Source organism: Hyperoodon ampullatus (genome assembly GCF_949752795.1).
Source record: "Hyperoodon ampullatus genome assembly, chromosome: 12".
Lineage (NCBI taxonomy): Eukaryota > Metazoa > Chordata > Mammalia > Artiodactyla > Ziphiidae > Hyperoodon > Hyperoodon ampullatus.
The window spans coordinates 72,844,522-72,869,489 of NC_136925.1; positions in this window are offsets into that span (position 1 = coordinate 72,844,522).

The following is a 24,968-nucleotide window of genomic DNA, read 5'->3' on the forward strand; positions in this document are numbered from 1 at the left end:
TTCTTCTAGTGTGAAGCATTACTGTCAAAAATTTGAGGACAGTATAACTTTATTTCTCTCATGTAAGTGACCTAGTCATTTGTTGGGTGCCAAAATGATATCTTTTTTTTTTAAAGAAATCTAATAATCTTATTAGAGTATATTTTAATATCGGTCATCCTGGGTTGGGTTTTCCTAGGATTGCACTATGCCTTTTCAATATGTAGTGACAATTTTATTATTGTTGTTATATAGTATAGGAAAGCATTTTTTCTTTTCTCTTTTTCTTCTTCTTCCTCTCCTTCTCCTTCTTCTTTTTCTTTTCTTATTATTTGTTCTGTTTCCTTGATCAGAGCTACTTATATATGTATGTTGGGTCTTCTTTGCCTGCCTCCTATGTTTGTCATTTTCTTTCTAAGCTTTTTTACCTCTTTATTCTTTCATTTTTATCATAAATTTTTACTCTTTTTAATCTTCAACTTTTCTTAAAGCATTATCTATTCTGTATATTCAGTCTGTGTTTCTTTTGGCTTAGATTTTATTTTAAAAATAAATTCTTTTCTTTAATTTTTAATTCTTTCCTGAGTTCTGTTTCCTCATTCCTGAGTTTTTCTTCTGATCTATTCATTTAGATATTATATCACTTTCTAAATGTGTTTTATATTGTTTTGAAATATATGTTTATGTTTTCTGTCTACTTGAAGACATGTCTTTCTGGCTTGCTTTCATTGTTTTCAGGGATATATGGCATTTTCTTTTCCTTTTTCCTTATACATTTGTATCATTCAAGCTTAATCCTTTTCTGTTGCTCCTTTTTACATGAACTTAATTTTCCTGAACTTTAGATTCACTTTTCCAACTCGGTAGATATAGAACTTCCTCTTTCGTTGTGTTTGTGATGTGTTTGAAAATACAGTGACTTACTTCTGATATTTCTTGGCTCCATCCCTTTATCCTATTTTGTTCCAGACTTCCCTTTTTCCTTTGACTCTATTGATCCCTCTCCTGCTCCGTTCTTTTGAGCAGGAGAAGGTCCACCTTACAGTAACAGAAACTAACACCAATTCTCCAGTAAAACATTCTCTTCCAGAAGGCCTTATTATATACTCTAAATCAGACCTTTATATGGTACGGTGTCCCCATTGTTGGAATACAGGGTCCATGAACCTGTGGGTAGAAGCAGGAGGGGTCTTGCTTACCATCACTCTTAGTGACCACTCAGGGAATCTGTGCTTCCTGTCTCCACAGTTCTGTGTTCTGTGGGTTTGGGGATTCTGATTCCCAAAGAGAAATACTTCTACCAAGTGACACATCAAGAGTCCCACTGATCAATAAGCCATGACTGTTGTCTAGGCACTTTGATCTTCATGGAACAAGGAACCAGCAGGAATGAAAAGTAGTTATTATCTTATTAGGGACAACTGACCCTAATCCTTGGAAGAAGGTAGGGCTGCTGTTATATAATGGGGGAAAGGAAGAAAAATTTTGTCACGTAGTGATCCACTTGGGCATCTCTTGGTAGTTCCCTGTCTGATTTGATGGTTAATAGGCATGTGCAGCAGTGCTGGCCTGAGGAAGACATGGTAGCCAGAAGCTCAGATCCCTCAGTGATGAGAGTCTGGGTCACACTACCAGGTAAGCCACTGAGACCAGCAGAGGTGCTAGCTGAAGGCGAGGGGAATATAAAATGGATAGTGGAGAAAGGATTCATTGAGCTTCCGTTGTAACTTTAATCAAGACCAGATGCAGTTCTTCTCTTCTATTAAGTATTTTGGGGGCTGTAGTTCACTCCTTTAACCCTTTGCTTACAAGTTTCTCCCAAGAAAAGAGGTCGGATGGAATCCAAAGGGGCTGCTCATGGAACTTATATTAAAAAGTACATTCAAGGGCCGTATAGCATGCACAGCTGTGGATGCTGTTACATACTGCTCAGAGTTTCTGTTAGGAATGAAGGACTTATTCCCCCAGTTGCTGGAAGTGCTGCTAGCAGCCCCCTGTTGTCAGCCCTCTTTTTCTTTTTAACTTTTTATTTTATATTGGAGTATAGTTGATTACCATGTTGTGTTAGTTTCAGGTGTACAACAGGGTGATTCAGTTATACATATACATGTATCTATTCTTTTTCAAATTCTTTTCCCAATTAGGTTGTTACAGAATATTGAGCAGAGTTCCCTGTGCTATACAGTAGGCCCTTGTTGGTTATCCATTTTAAATATAGCAGTGTGTACATGTCAATCCCAAACTCCTCAATTATCCCTCCCCCCTACCCTTCCCCCCGGTAACCATGTTTGTTCTCTAAGCCTGTGAGTCTGTTTCTGTCTTGTATATAAGTTCATTTGTATCATTTTTTAAGATTCTGCATATAAATGATATCATACGATATTTCTCTTTCTCTGTCTGACTTACTTCACTCGGTATGACAATCTCTAGGTCCATCCATGTTGCTGTGAGTGGCATTATTGCATTCTTTTTAATGGCTGAGTAATATTCCATTGTATTCATCTCAATAGATACAGAAAAAGCTTTTGACAAAATTCAACACACATTTATAATAAAAACTCTTCAGAAAGTGGGCATAGAGGGAACATACCTCAACATAATAAAGGCCATATATGACAAACCTACAGCTAACATCATACTCAATGGTGAAAAGCTAAAAGCATTTCATCTAAGATCAGGAAGAAGACAAGGATGTCCACTCTTGCCACTTTTATTCAACATAGTTTTGGAAGTCCTAACTATGGCAATCAGAGAAGAAAAAGGAATAAAGGAATCCAAACTGGAAAAGAAGAAGTTAAACCATCACTGTTTGCAGATGATGTGGTACTATACACAGAAAATCCTAAAGACACTACCAGAAACTACTAGAGTTCATCAATGAATTTGGTAAATTTGCAGGCTACAAAACTAATGCACAGAAATCTGTTGCATTTCTATACACTAACAATGAAAGATCAGAAAGAGGAATTCACGAAACAACCTCATTTACCATCACATCAGAAAGAATAAAATACCTAGCAATAAACCTACCTAAGGAGACAAAAGACCTGTACTCTGAAAACTATAGGACGCTGATGAAAGAAATTGAAGATGACACAAAGAGATGGAAAGATATACCATGTTCTTGGATTGGAAGAATCAATATTGTCAAAATGACTATACCACCCAAGGCAATCTGCAGATTCAATGCAATCCCTATCAAATTATCAATGGCATTTTTCACAGAACTTGAACAAAAAAATGTTAAAATTTAGATGGAGACACAAAAGACCCCAAATAGCCAAAGCAATCTAGAGAAAGTAAAATGGAGCTGGAGGAATCAGGCTCCCTGACTTCAGACTATACTACAAAGCTATAGTCATCAAAACAGTATGGTACTGGCACAAAAATAGAAATGTAGATCAATGGAACAGGATAGAAAGCCCAGAGATAAACCCATGCACCTACTCTCAATTAATCTATGACAAAGGAGGCAAGACTATACAATGGAGGAAAGACAGTCTTTTCAATAAATGGTACTGGGAAAACTGGAGAGTTACATGTCAAAAAAAAAAAGAAATTAGGACATTCTCTAACACCATACACAAAAATAATTTCGGCCCTCTTTAGGAGGTGACTCACCTGAAAAGAGCTGTCTCAACTGAACTCATACTCCCTTTCCAGGGCAGTCCACGTGCAATGACTGACCATTGCGAGTGAACAAAGGCCCAGCCCCATTTACTCAACTTGGAAGAAGTCTGAAGGGCCATCCCAGGCTCAAAGATAGCCCAACTTTTCCCACTGCCCAATGCATAGGAGTTGGTCCCAAGGGCACTCCCTAATAAACTTCCTGTATGAAAACCAGTTTCAGAGTCTGCTTCCAGGGAACCCAACCTGCATCAGTCAGTTAGAATCACCCTTGACTTCATATGACAGAAACCCTACCACCATAGCTAGACCAACTGGGCTTTTATATATCTCTAAATAAGTGCTGCATTGTCTCCATGCTGGCATCAAGGAACTAGTTTCCTTCTAGCTTCCTGCTGTATTACTATTAGACTGTGGCTTTCATTTCCATATAAGAGGATGGTTGCGCCACTTCCAGTTTCATGTTCTAGATGAGAAGAAGAGTGGAGAGCAAAAGACAAAGGAGCATGCCTTTTAAAATTTTTAAAGAAGTCTTACCTAACGACTTATAATCATATTTCAATGGCGAGAATGGATCACTTTGCATCCTTAGCCACATGGAAGACTAGGCAGATAATTTGACTGGGTATATTGTTGCTCTGAACTAAATCAGGGCTCTGATAGTTAAAAATAAGGCAGAATGAGGTTACTGAACAAGTAACTAGTAGTGTCTTCCTTTCCTCATGGCATGTAAACTCCTGAAGGGCATGGACATTACTTGTCTTCTTTACTTCCATATCCACAATGCCTAGAACAATGCCTGACCTCTAACAGAAAACTAGTAGTTGATGAATGAATGAATGAATCATTTTTACTTCAATTGAGTTGTATTTCTATTATCACATCATATTGAAAATATAATGATCTGAAGAATGTGTGGTTTGGCTAAGAAAGAGGAATCCTATAAACAGAAATTAAATTTAAAATTTCCTTGTGGAAAGGATAATGTAACGACTAAGATTAAGTAATTTAATTGGTCCTTTGTCATTCTTAAATGAAAAGCATTGCAAGATTTCAAATCAAAAACAGACCAATATACAAAGCCTTTAAACAACTTAAGAGGAGCCAGGATTATTTGACCTTATATCCCTGGCACTGGCGTAAGAGGGATCCCAAGAGGATTTGTTGAGTGAACACTGATAGAAGTGAATGTTGAATGGATGAGACAGAAGTAGTCTGGCAGCTCTCATGTTCTTATGTAAAATAATCTCTCAAATATTTGAGAGAATGCACATATAGTTTAGTCATGTGAGTTATGATATTAACATGTATATAGTCCTAAGAATATAGGCAATGGAGGCAAGCTGGTTCAAACAACTTTGTATTAAGAGAGCATTGTTAAATTATAATATGAGTGTAATTTCATAAAGAAGTGCTAAGTAAGAGTTCTTCAAAATCTTTTTATATTATTCTCTCTTTTTATCTTTACTCCTGTAAAAACAGGAGTAACCTTAACTTAAAGGGAAAGGTGAGAACAGCTAGTTAGGAAATCAGTCTTTGTCTCTCTGTGTCTCCATCTCTCTGAGTCTCACTCCTTAATTCCTTGAAAACAGAAGAGAAACTGAAAGTATTGAGAAAATCAGATTTGGTAATAATTCATCAAAATACAACTTATAAATCCTTTAAATGGGTTTGTGCTTAGGAAAAATGGGAAAAGACATGGGGAAATTTGAAAATATTTTGTACCAACCAATGTACTCAGTTCCTTAAACTTTCAAAACATTCTAGCAATTGCTTTTAATTTTCAAACCCCTGCTTATTTCAGTGAGAAGTAAATTAGTCTACTTTTAAATAATTGAAACATCTTTCATCAAAACGCAGATTTGTAAGATTTAGTTCACAGCCAAAGAGAAATTGATTTTATAAGCAATTTGCATTTAATCACAGGGTGTTTAATTCGCATTTGGGGGAGCCTAAACCTGGAAGTCTTTTTTTTTGGATCAAGTTGCAAATTTGAAATCACAAAATTAACTCACAAATTAAATGTGTTAAAAACTTTGGAAAATGTCTTCTATTTCTGTTAATAACTTTCTAAATATTTATTTGAAAGCAGATTCTCCCAATATATTCAAACCAGTCACATAATACTATTTAGAGTCGTGAGTCTTGGACACATGTGCAACTAGAATCCAAACTGGGCCTGGAAGGTGTAGGTTCAGAAGTCTTCACCTTCCCAGGCATGTGCAAAGGGTTGTGTGGGTAGCACTTCTAGAAAGGTATTGGAATGAAGAACCAAAGCACACAGTGTGTGAAGGTAAAAGAATTGATGCTCAGTGGGCCAAGACTTCTGAGATGCCCCCAGCTCCCCCTCAGCTCCTGGGAAACCAGGGACATCCTTTCGTCTCCTACACAGTACGCCAGGTGGGGAAGGGCTCACCCTGAAGAAAGAAAGAGTATGGGGAAATGATTTAGGGTTGCCACGGAGGGCCTGTTGCATATGTTTTGATGTGATACCACTGACAGTTCTATTCCTTTTTAGACCAAGGCCAGAGTCCTACAGAGACTGTGGTATGGTAACCCGAACGAAAGGCATCCCCAGCGTCTCAGTGAAATGGAGGACATGGGACATAGTGCTTTCAGCTTAACGCAATCATACCACCAATAAGGAAAAAGCATCTCTTTGAAGGGAGGCAGGAACATGAGTTGACGGTTATTGTGAGGACAACCTTCAAAGGTAGAAGCAGGCATCTGACACATTGGGAGCATCTGGCACTGCCAGCTGCAGCCACCTTGGATGTCATGAAGCCAGGTGGGAAGCTGGTGGAAGATAGTGATTTATGAGATACTAACGAGAAAGAATTTGAGAGGACTGGGTCCCAGTGAGGCCACTGATGTCCTGGGAAACATGAAGTAAAATGGAGACAGATCAGACTCCTGACCATAAACAATTCTCCATTGATCTTGTCTTGATGTCTAATGTTTCTCAGCATGGCCTCTGGACCACCTGCATTAGAATCACCAGGGACACCTGTTTAAGTTGCAAATTCCTAAGCTCTACTCTTTTTTAAAAAATTTTCTCTCTTGTGGTAAATATACATAATATAAAAGTTATCATTTTAATCATGTTTAAGTGTTCAATTCAGTGGTATTAAGTACATTCACAATGTTGTGAAACCATCACCATTAGTCAATCCAGAACTTTCTCATCATCCCAAACCGGAATTCTACACCCGTTAAACAACAACTCCCCATTCCCTTCTCCCTCACACCCTGGTAACTTCTGTTTTACTTTCTGCCTTTGGATTTGCTGAGGCCCACTCTTGAGTGGAGAGTGGCAGAACTGACCAAGGAATCTGCATTTTAAAACATATTTCCCAGGATATTCAGGTATATTGGACACTTAAAAAACCACCAGGTAAGCAGTCACCTGACAAATTCATTACTCTAGATTTTGATGACCCATATGACCCAGCAGTCCCACTACTGGGCATATACCCAGAGAAAACCATAATTCAAAAAGACACATGCACCCCAATATTCATTGCAGCACTATTTACAATAGCCAGGTCATGGAAGCAACCTAAATGCCCATCGACAGACGAATGGATAAAGAAGTTGTGGTACATACATACAATGGAATATTACTCAGCCATAAAAAGGAACAAAACTGAGTCATTTGTTGAGATGTGGATGGATCTAGAGACTGTCATACAGAGTGAAGTAAGTCAGAAAGAGAAAAACAAATATCATATATTAATGCATGTATGTGGAACCTAGAAAAATGGTACAGATGAACCGGTTTTCAGGGCAGAAGTTGAGACACAGATGTAGAGAACAAACATATGGACACCAAGGGGGGGAAAGATGCGGGGGTGTGGGGATGGTGGTGTGCTGAATTGGGCAATTGGGATTGACATGTATACACTGATGTGTATAAAATTGATGACTAATAAGAACCTACTGTATAAAAAAATAAACAAAATTCAAAAAGAAAAACGAATACTAAACTTTCTTTGGGTTATTTGTATGAGAATATGTTAATATAAATGTTTCAGACATTACATGAAATTCCTTAAAAAAAAAAAAAAAGCCTGATCCTACTTCAGTGCTGGAATCATCTGGTCTTGCAGTAGCCTCGATGCTCACCAGCTGAATAAAGCCTTTAACAAATTTAAAAAAAAAGATTTTTTAAAAATTTATTTTATTATTTATTTTTGGCTGCGTTGCGTCTTCGCTGCTGCACGCGGGCTTTCTCTAGTTGTGGCGAGCGGGGGCTACTCTTCCTTGCGGTGCCCAGGCTTCTCATTGTGGTGGCCTCTCTTTTTGCGGAACACGGGCTCTAGGTGCGCGAGCTTCAGTAGTTGTGGCACGCAGGCTCAGTAGTTGTGGCTCACGGGCTTAGATGCTCCGTGGCATGTGAGATCTTCCTGGACCAGGGCTCAAACCCGTGTCTCCTGCATTGGCAGGCGGATTCTTAACCACTGTGCCACCAAGGAAGTCCATAGATTTTGATGACTTTCTAAAGTTTGCACTTAAACATTTTTGAGATGAAAACACCATTATTATCAGACAGTGAAATGAGACCCAAAGAGAAAGCAAAGTGTGGAGGGGGAAGCTTGACTACATGAACATTGACTCTTCACCCAACCAGTGGTTTGTCATACTAGTAGAAAATGCCCACGTAGCCAGTCTTTCATGATAAAGAATAATAAAGAGAAGAGCTTAGGGGCAGAGGGAAGCTGAACAACACAGACCAAAAGCACTGGGATGAATCACTAAAGCAGATTCAAGTTTGCTTCAGTATTTTCTGGGGTCAAAGCTCCCCCAGATGTGGCCTGAGAGACCTTCATTCTGAACAGTTCAGGAGGTCTTCTGATTTCACTCTTTCTCCAGTGCTTTTCCTCTCCAGCTCCAACTTTCCTGGAAAGCTAGACTACTTCTTTTTCCTTACAGAACACATGTGTTATATGTATGTATATGAGGGAAGCAGGTGAAAAGTTTAACTCAGTAATAACTTATGTACTGAAAAAATAAGATTTCTCTATTTGGTATACCATCCATACAGTCTTCCTCAGCTCCCAATCACTGGCTAGCCATAAGAAATGAATGGAATGCCCAATATGGTTTAAAGCTTAGTCCAATCCAGTATTTTATGTTGGCTCCCTATTAAATCAAATAGTTTTGTCTCTCAGATAGACCTCCCCTCCCCTAAGGTAATGTCAGGGTACAAGCAGAGAAGGGGGACTCAGGGTCCTTGGGTAAGCTGTCCTATGGTCCCTTGGGCAATGTCCTATCCACTTGATTGCTGGGCACCCTGTTGGTCTGCGAGGCTGAGGTTGTCATACTCATGATCCGTCCTTTGGGCACAGGCTCTTCTCCCAGCACCACTCCCTGTGCTGACGCAGCTTCACCTTGGCTCCTGTTGGCTGCATACCCTGAAGCCTTTGCCAGGGTCTCCAGCCAGCCAGCTAGACTGGCTGTCCACTCCCAGTCTTTATTGTGGGGTCACCTTGCCCATGGCTGGCCCACCAGCTCTCAGGCTCTGCCTTTTCTCGATCACAATATTCCATAATAAATTTAAAAGCAGTTACCCACAAATTTAACACTATTTAAATGTATACTTTATATCAACCTAGAATTAGTACTTAGCTATATATCCCTTCCTCACCCTCAAACTCTAAAACTCCTAGCATGCTTTCCCCTTTGTCCCTCTCTTGGTTGACCATCCCCAACAAGATTTCAGGTTCACTAGCTTGTTCTGATTTGTGTTATACCAGATCCATCTAAACTTGATATAGAAACCAATATGTTAAGGAAGTTTACTTCATTGTTTAATTCACTCTACTAGTACCTAGGGATACTTTCTTATTTGCTTGAGAAATTTTAGTAAAAGTAATGAGCGATATTCATTTGGCAAATATTTATTGATCACCCGCCATGTGCTGAGCACTGTGCTAAATGATGGGGAATATAGCTCCTTACAAGATGGATAAGGTCTCTAATTTTACAGAGCTTATTTTGCTGTTTTTTCTTAGTGGACAACTAATGTTGACCTACCACTGCAATCATGACATACATTTCTAGTACTGATCAAAAGTTTTTTGGCAAGACTTCTTTAACTAGTTGAGAATGGGTAGACAATGGTGAGTTGGTTATATAGCTCTTTAGATTTGGGTACTGTAAGAGTGAGGATGTTTTGATTGTAAGGTGTAGACCATTCAGTTAAAAGTAGCTTAAACAATATGGAGTTCATTATTCATATTTCAAGAAGTCTGATGATAGGGTTTTGCCTGTGTTGGTTAATTTAGTGGTAGAGCAATCTAGGGAGATCAATCTTCCTGGTTTTCTCAGGGCTGAAGGGTTTCCTGGGACACAGGACTTTCAGTGCTAACACTGTGACAGTCTCGGGTCAACTGGGATGGTTAGTAACCCTATCATATCATCAAGGACCCCGTTTTGGCTTTTGTCCTGTTGGAGCAGCTCTAAGCATCGTATCTTCATTGGACAACTATCAAAATTAGGACTGTTTGTGAATACCTGCCTATATCTCTTTGTATGAGAAAGAAAAACCCTTCCAAAAGCCACCTGGGGGCTTCCCTGGTGGCGCAGTGGTTGAGAGTCCGCCTGCCGATGCAGGGGACACGGGTTCGTGCCCCGGTCCGGGAAGATCCCACATGCCGCTGAGCGGCTGGGCCCGTGAGCCATGGCCGCTGAGCCTGCGCGTCCGGAGCCTGTGCTCCGCAGTGGGAGAGGCCACAACAGTGAGAGGCCCGCGTACTACAAAAAAAATAATAATAACAAAAGCCACCTGGAAGAATTCTCCTTTTATCTCATTGGCCAGGGTTGTGTTATAAGCCCATGCCTATACTAATAACTCTCAAGAGATATGAATGACCATGATTGGCTAAGATTAATCAGTATTTATGACTTGAAACTGGGAAGGGGAATATGAAACATATCTTACAATATGTGAACACATGCTGATATAGAAAGTGCTGATATTACTTTTCTAATAGCAGAAAAGAAGAAGTGGAGAGGAGGGCTTCTCCGTAGACAACCAATGCAACTAAGAAAATTCATAGACACTCAAAGAAACAAAACAAATATACAGGTTTAAAAAAAAAGTTAATGGAAACTGATGCCAGGTGGACCCAGATATTGGATTTTAGTGTAAAAAGACTTCAAAATAAATATTTTCAAAGAATTAAAGTAAAATATGTTAACGATGAGTCAAAAATAGAAAAATGGAAGCTATGAAGAGAACCACATGGGAATTCTGGAGCTGAAAAAGTTCAATAGCTGAAATTAAAAATTCACTAGATGGATGCAACTTTATATTCAGGGAAAAGAATCAATGAATTTAGGGCTTCCCTGGTGGCGCAGTGGTTGAGAGTCCGCTTGCCGATGCAGGGGACACGGGTTCGTGCCCTGGCCTGGGAAGATCACACATGCCATGGAGCGGCTAGGCCCGTGAGCCATGGCTGCTGAGCCTGTGCGTCCGGAGCCTGTGCTCCGCAATGGGAGAGGCCACAACAGTGAGAGGCCCGCATACTGCAAAATAAATAAATAAATAAAGTAGGCAAATTTTATGCTGTGTAAATTATACTTCAATTACACTGAAAAAAATTCCTTGGCTTCCCACCTATTCTATTAGCACTGCAAACTGGCATTGCTTAAGTCAGTTTTCAAACTCTATAACTTCCTCAAAATATTTTTAGGTTCTAAACAACAGCATTCCAAGAGGATCCCATATTATGAGGAGTTTTGTAAAGATGGGATATAATTATCCATTTTCCGATGGACAATTTCTAGTTAGAGGGATGCTTCCCCTTATATTTAGTCTTACGCTTCCGTTTCTACTGTCTACTGCTTCTACAGGTACTAATTTGGTGGTGGTGGGGGGTGTTCTAGATTTGTCTTTTTTTTTCAAATGAAAGAAGAAATACCCTATTTAAATAATGTTTTATCTTCACAGAGTTATTCAACTTTTCAGACTGAAAAATTTTCCCTGAAATTCCTAATTTAAGGAGTAATTTAGCTTTCCAACTAGTTAATAGGATGCTATTATAAGATGAAGATTTACATTTAGACCTCGCTTAAACTGTGAAATGGGATTTGTTATCTGCCATCCTTGACACCCTCCTTCTACGTCATCGCTCTTGGCTTTCCAGACTGTGGGTCAGCATCAAAACCTACCTGCTTTGTTTTCTCTCACATCTCACTAGCACCCAAATTAGACTGTGTGCTAAAATGACTTTAGAGACTAAACCAAGTTAATGCGTCTGTTCCAGATAAAACAGTTACATTTTCTGGATATATGCCCAGGAGTGGGATTGCTGGATCCTGTGGTAACCATAGTTTTAGTTTTTTAAGGAACCTCCATACCGTTTTCCATAGTGGCTGCACAAGTTTACATTCCCACCGAGTGTAGGAGGGCTCCCTTCTCTCCACACCCTCTCCAGCATTTATTATTTGTAGACTTTTTGACAATTCTGGAAAAGACGACAACTCTAATTCGAAAAGATACACGCACCCCAATGCTCATAGCGGCACTATTTACAATAAGCCAAGACACAGAAGCAACCTAAATGTCCATTGACAGATGAATGGATAAAGAGGATGTGGTGTATATATATATATATATATATATATATATATATATATATATATATATATATATATATATATATATATATATAATGGAATATTACTCAACCATAAAAAGAATGAAATCATGCCATTTGCAGCAACATGGAAGGACCTAGAGATGATCATACTAAGTGAAGCAAGTCAGACAGAAAGACAAATATCATATGGTATCATTTCTATGTGGAATCTTAAAAATGATATTTACAAGTAAACGTATGTACAAAACAGAAACAGACTCAGAGGCTTAGAAAACAAACTATGGTTACCAAAGGGGGAAGGTGGCAGGGGTGGGGGGAGGCGGAGGGATAAATCAGGAGGTTGGGATTAAGATACACACTGCTGTGTATAAAATGGATAAACAGCAAGGACCTGCTGCGTAGTACAGGGAACTATATTCAATATCTTCTACTAACCTATACTGGAAAAGAATCTGAAAAAGAATATATATATATATGTATAACTGAATCATTTTGCTGTACACCTGACACTAACACAACACTGTAAATCAACTATGCTTCAATAAAACAAAACAAACAGCCTCCTGGGAGAACTTAAGGGGATATTCCAGTGAGGGGAGTTTCAGGTCGATCTGTGAGGCCGACATTTCTGAAGAAGTTGGTTCTCAACGGCTCTCATAGAGCAAGATGGAGTGGGTGTTGGGGCCCTTCCAGTAAGGCAGGCCCTGCAGACGGATTTAGTTATAGCCTCGATATTACCAGCAATAACAGCTATATGGGGCTGTTCATCCTTTGAGAAGCCCGATACCCATGAGCTATTTTAATGCATTTATTCGATTGCGGCAGGGTTGCAAAGTATTAGTGTGGTTTTCTATTCCCATGTATTTCTCTTCTCATTGGTGTCCTCACCCGTACCCTGCAGACGGAACTCCAAGCCCACGATGCAGCAGAAACCAAGCCTCAAAGAAACTGTTGGCCCAAGTGTGGGACCGAAATATTTGGATTTATGCTTTCCTAGTCCATCCCGATCCGCCCTCCTCCCTCGACTGCTCACCATGCACCCACCCCCCCCGTGCAGTTCTGGGGCTGGAAGGGACAGATAAGTTAGGCAGCGGTCCCCAACCTTTTGGGCACCAGGGACCGGTTTCGTGGAAGGCAGTTTTCCCACGGACGGGGTGGGCGGGGGTTCCGGCGGTACTGCGGGCAGTAGGGGGCGATGGGGAGCGGCAGATGAAGCTTCGCTCACACGCCCGCCGCTCGCCTCCTGCTGTGCGGCCTGGTTCCTAACACGGGTCCATGGCCCGGGGGCTGGGGACCCCTGAAGTAAGGGACAGCCGGGATAGCAGAGGAAGCTGTGGGGGACTGGATTTCTCAGGAAGAAAAGCAGTCTTTTAAAATTTCATCATTACCTCTGATCTCTCGGTCCAAGCCAGAGGCAGATTTACAGGAAGCTAAGGAGGCCTGTTTTAAGGGCTTCCCCAGAACTGCCCATTGCAAGGTCTGGAAAGGGCTCTAGCAAAGCATTCACGTGGTCAGATGTTTTTTGTGGTGAGTATGGTCTTGGAGTGACTTTTGGACCATTCTGCATGTCTTAAACTATAACAAACAAAAGCTTTAAGATTAATAATGCTTAAAAATTGAACAGAAGAAAGTCACTTTAGGAGAAAAATGGGCAAAGGACAGAAACTGAGACCCTTGGATAGAAGCTGTTAGGTATTTAACAATACCAGTTAAGAGCGCTGTGCCTTTCACCCTGTCTTCCCTTCTATCCCATTTCCCTGAAGTATGATGGTGTCAGTGTGGCAGTGGGCATTTTTAGGACACAGCTAAGGGAAAGTTGTTGGGGACACATTTAGATTGGTTTACTTGGGATAGAAGATTCACAGTCACCTGTGATTATAGGCATGTAGTCACTAGGTGTTAGTGTAGCAATGGCTTCAGGATTCTTCCAACTGCCTGCTACAACATCTCCCCTCATGTCATGAAACGAAAGTGCACGGCAAGGGAACAGATCGCTACCTGAGCTTGTGCTGCAGGTAGTGGAAAAGAAACAGTATAGGTAGGGTGTATATGTCAATCTCAATCTCCAATTTATCCCTCCCTGCCTTTTCCCCCGGTAATCGTACATCTGTGACTCGATTTCTGTTTTGTAAATAAGTTCATTTGTACCATTTTTTTAGATTCCACATATAAGCGATATCATATGGTATTTGTCTTTCTCTGTCTGACTTACTTTAAGGACCTACTGTAGAGTACAGGGAACTCTATGCAATACTCTGTAATGACCTATATGGGAAAAGAATCTGAAAAAGAGTGGATATATGTGTATGTATAACTGATTCACTTTGCTGTACATCTGAAACTAACACAACATTGTAAATCAACTATACTCCAACAAAAATTAAACAAACGGACAAAAAAATGTAGGGAAGCCTGTCCTGTGAATTTGTGTAAGTGATGGCTTTGATTCTCACCAATGCACAGTCAAAACCGAAGCTGTCTCCTGTTATGAATATTCTTGATAATGCAACATATATAAAATGCCCTGTAAACTTTTTTCTCTTATGAGAAACTTTTCTTTTTTCTCTTATGACAGAAACTATGTAAAATAGAATTTATCAAAATTCCTACAGTAGTAGGGCAGAAACCTGTAGCTATACTACAAAGAGCAAGTATATGTGTGTGTGATGTTACATGGTTACATCCTAGATATCAAGAAACATTTTTCAGTCATCCATGCTGGAGAAAGGACTGAATTAGCTTTCTATTTTCTGTATTAAAAATTATTACAAAATTGTTGTCACATGAAGAGGTGACCAAAGTTTATGCAACTAAAATATGTAAGGAAAATAATATAATAGAGATGTTTCAGTCAGTTAATTAATAAAAATATCGTGTAAATGCTCTGGATTTTGTTATGTTTATGGTATATATCAATGTATTAGTCAGGGTTCTCCAGAGAAGCAGCACCAGTAGAATATATATAGGTATATATAAGAAGAGTTTTATTATAGAAATTGACTCTTGCAATTATGGAAGCCAAGAAGTCACAGTCTGTGACTGCAAGCTGTAGAACTAGGAAAGCTGGTGGTATACTTCAGTCTGAGTCCAAAGGCCTGAGAACTGGGGGACTGATGGTGTAAGTCCATATCTGCATCCAAACGCATGAGAGTCAGGAGTGCCAGTGTCCAAGGGCAGGAGATGGATGGCTCAGCTCAAGCGAGGAGAGCGTGAATTCACCCTTCCTCCACGTTTTTGTTCTATTCAGGCTCTCAGTGAGTTGAATGATGCCCATCCACATTGGGAGGGCTGTCTGCTTTACTCAGTTCAATAATTCAAATGCTACTCTCTTCTGGAAACACCCTTGCCAACAAACCCAGAAATAATATTTCACCAGCTATCTGAGTATCCCTTATCCTTATCTGAAACACCCTTGCCAACAAACCTAGAAATAATATTTCACCAGCTATCTGAGTATCCCTTATCCAGTCAAGTTGGCAAATAAAATTAACCATCACAGTTAGCTTTATAATATTCATAACTTCTTGTAATTATTTTTGGCATCTTAAATAAATATTAACTCCCATGCTTAACTCTGTATTCATAATTTTGTATTCCTGTCTTTAAGAGGGCCTTCCAAGCTGTATTAATTTGGGGCCCACAAAATCTGCATCATTGGTCCCCTCATTTGATTATTTTTCTTCTTACTCAGTTTAGATTCCAGCATCCAACATTGTACTCCTCCTTTGCAAATACCCTTAAAACCACTGCCTTCCCTCCCTTTCCCTGGTAAAACTCCAGCCCAGGTTAAGCACAACTAAACACCTACACAGCACCTGTACACAAATAAGCAAACGGGACCACAGGAAAACACAACACTGGTGCCGACTAGATTCACTTTAAATTCGGAACCACCCATTTCAAATGAGCTCAATATACTGTTCAGCAATCTTACTACACTTTCTTCATGTGTGTTTTCCACTCTCTGAAGCAATCATGCCACAGCACGCTCTCTTTATTCAAACCTCCTACGTCTCCTCTTGCCACATCTTCATTCTCAGTTACCTCATATTCCATTGATAAAACAGATGCCACCACCCAAGAATTTCTCTATTTCCATGCCAGTAAATTTCTAACATATGCTCTCTTTTTCAATGGATAAATTGTCTGCTCCTGTTAAAGACCAAACCCTCTACTTAATTCTGGATCCATCCTTTTCCTGCAAATATCACCTGTCTTTCCTAGATCATCAATCCACCCCTTTCTACTGGATCATTCCTATCACCACACTAATATCTCCTGCCTTCAAAAGAGACAGAGTGTCAGAGACAGATAGAGACACCAGAGAGACAGACTTTCTAAATCCCTATAAACTTTTCAGCTGTTGCCCCATTTTCCTGCTCCCTTTCACAGCAAACAGATCATCTCAAAGATGCTTCTATAGACGTTTATAGCCAACCCCAGCACACACACACTCTCCAAATCAGACCATTTCTCACCACCTCCACCACTGTTATTCAAGTCCAAGCCACCATCATCTCTAGCCTGGATTACTTCAGTCAACCCCTACATCTAGTTCTTCAAAGAGCAGCAAGATCAATATTTTAAAATGCCAAACCTGATTAAAACCTCTATCATTACTCCGACAACTTCTTATCACACCTACAAGGAAATTGAAACCCCTTACACCTGAAACTAACACAACATTGTAAATCAATCATACTCCAATAAAAATTTTTAAAAAATTTGAAACCCTTTATCCTGGTCTACAAGGACTTCCACAATCTGGCATCTTTCTTTTTCTCTAATTTCATCTCTTGCTTTTTTCTACCTCATTTACTATGTTCTATAGCACATCAGATTGCTTGCTATTCCTGGGACAAGTGAATTCCTGCCTGGGGGGACTCTGCTTTCTGTTTCCTCTACTTGGTGTACTATTCTCTAGGATTTTCATGTAGCTTTTCCCTTAATTCCCATTTCCTTAATTCTGTTCAAAATTAACCTCTTCTAAAAGTCTTCCCCAACCACTCTATCTAAACTAGCACTCCCTACCTATGTTCTCAGCTTTGTTTTCTTCTTAGCACATGTTACTACCTGATATTCGTATCTGTTTGTTACCTGTCTTTATGTTTACTCTTTGTCTCCTCCACTAGAATACGAGTTCCATGAAGGCAAAGGCGTTATCTCTCTTGTTCTCTGCTATATCCCAGGGCTTAGGACAGTGCATGGCACATGATAAAAACTCAATAAATATTTTAAATGAATGTAAGAGTGAATGAATGGATTAGCTCTTCAATCTATCCTATCAGGTTTTAGTCCCAGTGATACATCTGAAATTGTCAGAGTTACCAGTCAGTTCCATGTTGCTCTCTGCTATTTTCTTGACATGTGAATAGGTTATGGTACAGGCTCAGTTGCTAAAATAGAGACCCTAAAGTACAGTCATTCTAGAGAGAAGTTAATTTCTTTCACAGTGGAGTCCAGAGGGAAGCGGGCATTCCATAGCAGATGGGGGCAGTTCTGCTCCACAAAAGCATTCAGGGATCCAGGTTCCCTTCTTCAGTTTCTCTGATGTTCCTTAGAGTATTGCCTTCATGTGCAGGATCGAAACGGGGTCACTTCCATGTCTACATTCCAAATAGGAACCAGGAAAAGAGAGTCCCTGCTATAACCTCTAAGGAGCATTTGCCACAGTTGATCATTCTGTCCTTCTTGAAATGCTTATATGCCCTTGGCTTCAGTGACGCAGTGCTCTCCTGGGTTTCCTCCTACTCTCTGCCAACTCTTTCTCATTCTTTTTTGCTGGCTCTAGTTCTTCTGTTTGACCTCAAAATGTTGGACTTCTCCAAGGCTATGTCCTGTGCCATCTTCTCATCTTTCTCTTTACATGCTTCTCTAGTTAATTCTATGCAATCATATGATTTTATATACCATCTAGATAGAAATAATGTCTGAATGTATACCTTTAGCCTTGACCTCTCACTGGAGCTCTAACATCATATATCTAACTTCCGACTTAACATAGCAGATCGTAACTCCTGGTTGCTTGTCCTCCCCCTCCCCCTCCCCCAAGCCTGCCCCTGCTGGAGCTCCAGTCAGCTGTACCACAGGAAATAGTGGCACCATTGATCCAGTTGCTCTGGCCAAACCCTAAGTGTCATCCTTAGGTTCACTCTCCTTCACCTCCTCACATCCAGTCTATTGGCCAGTCCTATACTCTCAACCTCCAGAAAACATCCCAAATTTGTTAGCTTTTCTCTATCTCTTTTTTTAAAAAACCCTATCTATATTTATTTATTTTTATTTTTGGCTGCGCCATGTGGCTTGCGGGATCCCAGTTCCCCGACCAGGGATTGAACCCCCGGCCATAGCAGTGAAAGTACAGAATCCTAACCAGTAGGCCTGCAGGGAACTCCCAGCTTTTCTCTATCATCATCATTACCATCCCTGGACTACTCATAGCCTTGTTTTCACTCTTGCTCCCCAACAACCCATGCCCACACAGCAGCCTGAGCGATCTTTTATAAACATGAATCAGATGCTACTCGCCTAGCCTCTCCAATGTTTCCCATCTCCTGTAAAATAAAAGACAAACTTTTTTATTTTTTTTTATTTTTTTTTTTGCGGTACGCGGGCCTCTCACTGTTGTGGCCTCTCCCGTTGCGGAGCACAAGCTCCAGACGCGCAGGCTCAGCGGCCATGGCTCACGGGCCCAGCCGCTCCGCGGTATGTGGGATCCTCCCGGACCGGGGCACGAACCCGTGTCCCCTGCATCGGCAGGCAGACTCTCAACCACTGTGCCACCAGGGAAGCCCAAAAGACAAACTCTTTACCCTGGTCTACAAGGCCGAACAGGGTCTGGCCCCACCTACCTCTCCAGGCTCATCTCCTGACACTTGCCCTCTGGGTGATCCCACTCTCACCACAGAGGCACATACCGAATCCATTTCCATTTGGGGGTTTTGGATGAGGTGTTCCCTGTGCATGAAATATTTGTGCCCTAGATCTTCCCCAGACAGTTACTTTTCATCCTTTCAGTCACATCTCCAATGCAACTCCTCAGAGAAGTCTTCCTTGTCCACACAACCTTCAGTAAACCCTCCTTCTCAGCACATCACTCTCTTGTCACATCACCCTGTCTTATACCCTATGTGGCATAATATATTTGTCTATTGTCCATCTCCCCTCACAGGGAATATAAATTTCATGGGAGCAGGTTCTGCCTTGGGCTCCACTGTGACACCAGGGCCACACAAATATTGGGCCCTCAGGAAGGATTTGCTGAATGAATGCCTGAATATGGCTCAGGTTTTGGAACATTCTCAGCATCTCAGGAGAGCTTTAAAGATCATAACAGTCTGAAGAAAGGTGTTTTATTTCCAATGGCACTTAAAGACTTTCTGTACCACTTTAGTACCATAAAATCTATCCTTTTCTTCTGACATAAGGACGAAAAGTGATGTTCTCATTTGGTAGATGCACCCAGAAGTATTTAGGAGAGACCACAGTCTGTAGTGTAGAGGTTCTTAATCTGGGTCCATGGTCCCCTGAGAGGTCCTTGGATGAGCTGAAATTATATGCGAAAATTACGTGCATTTTTCTGGGAGGTGAGTTAATGGATCTGTCAGGTTCTCAGAGGGGTTTGTGGCCGAAGTAAAGTTCACTTTATTGTAGAAAAAGTATTTGAGATAGAGTTACAAGATCTGTATTTGAGTTCTGGTATTGCCACTTACAAATAATATAAATCTGTTCAGATTATGTAATCTATTTGCATTCTAGTTTCCTCATCTCTAAAAATAACCTTTTGTATTCTAACTTACATGTACCTGGCACTGTAAAAATGTATTTAATTCCGTCACTGAATGCTAGGTGCTTTATTGCATCTCATGGAAAATCACACTGAGGCTCAGAGCACACTTGGGTTACTTGCTCAAGATAATCTTCATCCCCAGGGAGGTTCTTGACCAAGACTCATGCTCCTTCCACCATCTGAATTGGCTGCTCTTTAAAAAGAGTTTGCACTGTCATACATGCTGCAGTCCAATTTCCCTGGGTAGGATAATTTCTTGGACACTTCACTGCAAGTACCATAGGAAAGCAGTTCGCTGGTGATGTGCTTCCTCCACAGGTTAAGTGTCATCCTGAACCAGAAAAGACTGTGAGTCCAGGAGTCCAGACCTTATTTTCCATTCCTTACAGAAGTGAAAACTGAGGTGCAAAGAGGCTAAGTAACTGACCTTAGGTCAGAAAGCTAGTAATTTGCACAGCTGGAAGACTGTACTTCAAACTCTAATATTTTCTTAAATTTTCTATTAAGATGACCTTGGGAATCTTTATTTAACTAAGATTTTTGACTAGAGAGCTGACTCTCTATCTTCATAGTTCATTTTCTGGCTGTTCTTCAGAAAATTATTTTAAAGTACTTTGGAAAGCTTGAGCAATATTTTTCTCTAAGAGGACAGAAAGGTATGTGACATGCCCATTGAACAAGGACTAATGACATTGTTAAGCAGGGAGGGAAAAATAATATCACTTCTACATCGATTTTGACTCTTACACATTAACATCAGACAGTGACCTCTAAAATGAGGAAAGCACCAGCTTAACATTGTGAATTGACAAGGGTCTCGGAAATGAGGAATTAAGGTTGAGTAGAGATTCAACTCTGCAGGTACATGGCTGAGTAAGAGGCAGCTGAAAATAACACAAAAGCAACTGATGAGTATTTGACTTATACTTCTTCCCTTTCACTCTATCTATACCCATGTCTATGATACTTTGTAAGAAATAGGTAGCAGACTAAGACAAGATTCAACAGAGCCTTTAGGTGGCTGCTGATAGCATATTGTCCAGTCCCAAGAAACAGCTGTGCAGTACAACATTTGATTTTAAATACATTTGTCCTTAACTATAAGTTAAAAGCTCAGTTTTCAAAAGTTTGTGCCATTGCATTGGTGCTTAAATATAAGCAGTAGTTTGTTGGTAGCTTAGTGTTTGGCTTTTATTATCCTCTCATCCCAATGTACCTCTAGATCAAGTAGACTTTCTAGAGAACATTTGGGAAAAGGGCAGGAGCTATGAGCCCCTGATTGTTTTCAGTGCATTTCTGCCCCGTCTATCATGGCAGCTCTATCATTGCTTTCTTTCTCTTTCTTTTCCTTTTGCTTCCCCTTCCTCTCTTTTATTAATGCCTTAGTCTATTGACCAAATAGCTCATCCACTTTATTCAACAGATTTGCCTTGGAATAATTTTGGCCATCTCTAAAAATCAAGCATGTCTTCAAAGGATGAAAATAAGTTCCCTTCAAGGAACTGCCGACACCAAAGGAAATTAAAAAATAAAAGGCCCAAAGGTGCATAATGAAGATGATATAGTTTGAATTATTTCTCTGAACTATTTTCCTTGTCTTCTAGTTTCTTTCCCTGTAGCTCTTTCATCAATATGGACAAAGAAAGCACTTCGGGTTCATGGGGGCCGAGCAGGAGGACAGAGAACAGAGAAAAGGAGAGAGAAAAAAGCAAGTCATGAGAAACACTGGTCTTAGCTGTCCCACTCCAGGGCCAAATCCTGTTCGGGGAAGTTTGAAAACAACCAGATAGTTTGGGGCTACTATGGGCTGAATGTTTGTGTTCCCCACAAATTCATGTGTGGAAGCCCTAATCCCCAATGTGATGATACTGTATTTGGTGGTGGAGCCTTTGGGAGATTATTAGGTCAATCTCATGCATGAGATTCATGCCCTTATAAGAAGAATAAAGCGTTCCCCACCTCCCGCCATGTGAGGATACAAGTCAGGGTGTGGAATCTGCTGCCACCTTGACCTTGGACTTCCCAGCCTCCAGAACTGAGAGAAATAAATGTTGGTTGTGTAAGTCATCGAGTGCATGGTATTTTGTTATAGTAGCCTGCACTGACTAAGACAAGGGCATTCCCAGAATGGTGGGGTTTCTTTGTACTTCCTTGGAACAGATGTGGGATATATGAAGCCTCTTGGAGAATCACTGGGTTAACATAGTGCCAACCAGACAGAGGCTAGAAGTGGCTGAGGAAGGATTTGAAGCCGAGATGGCCTGATGGCCCCTCAGGTCTGCCTTGGGCGAGCAGGACGCCCTGAAATCCAGAAAAGTTCCTGGGTCCCTCAAGGTGGCGGAGGGGGCACAGAAGGTTCAGAGCTGGGGGTCACATCATATGGGGTGAGGCTTTTAAGCAGATGGCCCTAAACTAGGAGCCACACCAGTCAGAAACAGAGGTGCAAACAGAGAACCGTGGACTGCAGTGGCCGTGAGACACAGTGCCCGCGCCCCTGCCTGTGAAGCACTACACTCCCTGCGTGGGACCATCTTGGCCAGGAAGAGGGGGAGCCTTTGCAGGGAGTTTGCACCTTGAATTTGACTGAATATTAACCCCAAATGACCAAGTATAGTAAGTGTGCCCTGAAAGAGATTGTTTCCAACCAAAAAAGGCTGAGCTAGATCAATTCCTGCCATCCCTAACCCCTACCCTTTGAGGAAATAGGACCTGAGTAAGATGTGATCAGTTACAGGAAATAAAGTGTCATATTTTTATACTTTAAGCAATGCATTGAGACTTAAACAAATATCCACACTTTAAATGTGACAACACTCATTTGGATTAATATTTTTTTTAAATCCCATTACTTTATTTTCATATCTTTTAAGCAAGGCAGATGAGTCAATCAAATCACTGATCTAATTAAAGGCAAAAAAGATATCTTGTGATAAATGAATATTTGGGGATTCATATTGGTACTCAGCTACATGGAAAGCACCAGGCATATTTCATAATAAACCAATAACTGCATTACACAAAGTTCATCTGAAAAAGAATTATTCAACTAGTTATTGGAAATAATGTTTTTAGAGGTCCCACATAATTTCCCACTTTCCCAGGCTTTTCTTGCCCCCTGCAGACACCTTGGTCTCTCTGCTGGGACATCAGACTTCCTCCCATGGAAAATGTGCATCAGATACAGTCAATGTAAAACCTGCTCAAGGAAATCAGATCCAAGAGTTCAGAGCCACACCACTCTTGGATCAAAAACAATCACCAATTCAATCATCTGCTTACAAATAACTCTCAAATCTAAAAATCACTTCTACACTCAAAGGACAAAGGTTTGTAAGACAATTTTAAAAATCAAAGAAAAATTATTCCTTTTGGAAATGAATATTGGGCTTCTCTAAAGATTGAATGACTTTGCTATTTACAATGTATAACAAACAATTTATCATTTAATTACATGCTGCCTTGCATTATTGTCAAATTGCTTCACTTATGAACAATCCTGTCTTCCCGAAAAGACTGCAAATTCTTCGAAGTCTGAACAGCTGGTCTTACACTTTTCTGTTTTGCTTCATGGCAATTCACAGAGTGGTAGGCACATGATAGTGCTAAATATATATTTATTGGATGATTGCAAAGAACATATTGATTTTACACTATATTAACATAGATTGAGCCTGGTCAAGAATTTTTAAAAGAAAAAGGTAAGCAAAAAATTGAATGCAGTTTAGAACCTCTTAGGAGCACTGTGAAAAATAATTCAGCCAGAAAATCCACTCTAAATTTAGTGTAATAATTTGTACTGCAGAGATTCAAAAATATGGTCCAAACAGCAATCTGCACTGTAAGGTAACACATTCAATATTTGGACATATTAAGAAGGTTTTTCTTTTTTCATTAATTGTAAACAGAGTTAAGTTTTTAGGCTTTTTATGTAGACTGAATGAAGACTCTTAAAGAAAATTCACCGTAGAAAGAAAATAGCCATCGTGGGCCCACCCTTTTCTCAGAGTTGGAAGCTATCACCAAATTGCAGCAATGAGGCTTCACTGTGCTATGTTAGGACTAGGAAACAGTGTCTGCACTTAACAGTACCTTTTTGGATAAGTGGTTTCTTTCTGCAAAATCTAAGCCATCTCTGTCTTTTATGCATTCCCTATATTAATATTGTTTTCTCTGTGGGATCTGTTTAATTATAATAGAATCAAGAATTTCTGCTCAACACTTGCCTAAGAGCTAAGAGGCCTGTGAGCACTGGCTCGAAGGGGAGAATCTCTAAAGAACCTTTTGACAAAACTCCAGTTGGTTCCTGTGATTGGGGTCCAGCATTCTTAGCAATGATGCAGTTTCACAGATCTCCGCTGTCCCTCTCCAGGCAGGGTTGCCACTCTCCCCCAAACACATCTCTGTGCTCTTTCTTTCTCAGTTAGTTCTCATTACTTGGCATGCCCTCTGGGCTACTGCCCAGCCATAAATCCTCCTCATCCTACAATCCAGCTCCCGTAGCACCTTTTCGGGAAAGCTTTTCAGACTAAGTCTCCCGTATCTGATATTCGTTATTCTTATCGTCTATTTCCTCATCTGTAAAATGGGGAAAATAAGAGTATCTGCAGCATGAGGTTGTTGTGAAGATTAAATGACAATTCAGGTAAAGAGATTAGAACATGCTAGAAATGTAGCAATACTACCATAGTTTAGCTATTATTTTAAATACAAAATACTTGAGGTAAAAGGCCCTTTGATTTAATGCTTTCTTTGTTTTTCTGCTTATTTGTTTGCTTGCTTTCTTGTTTATCTGTTTATGCCTTGTCTCCTCAGGAGAGGGGTAAGAGTCATAAGGGTGCAGGGGTGGAGAACACCTCTTGTTCTTTGTGTGTGTGTAGCTGTGCACAGAAGGATGTGCTTGCTACACACTGGGAGCATACAGGGAGCCTAAGGCCAAGTTCCCGTCCACTCAGTGGACCAGGGACCCA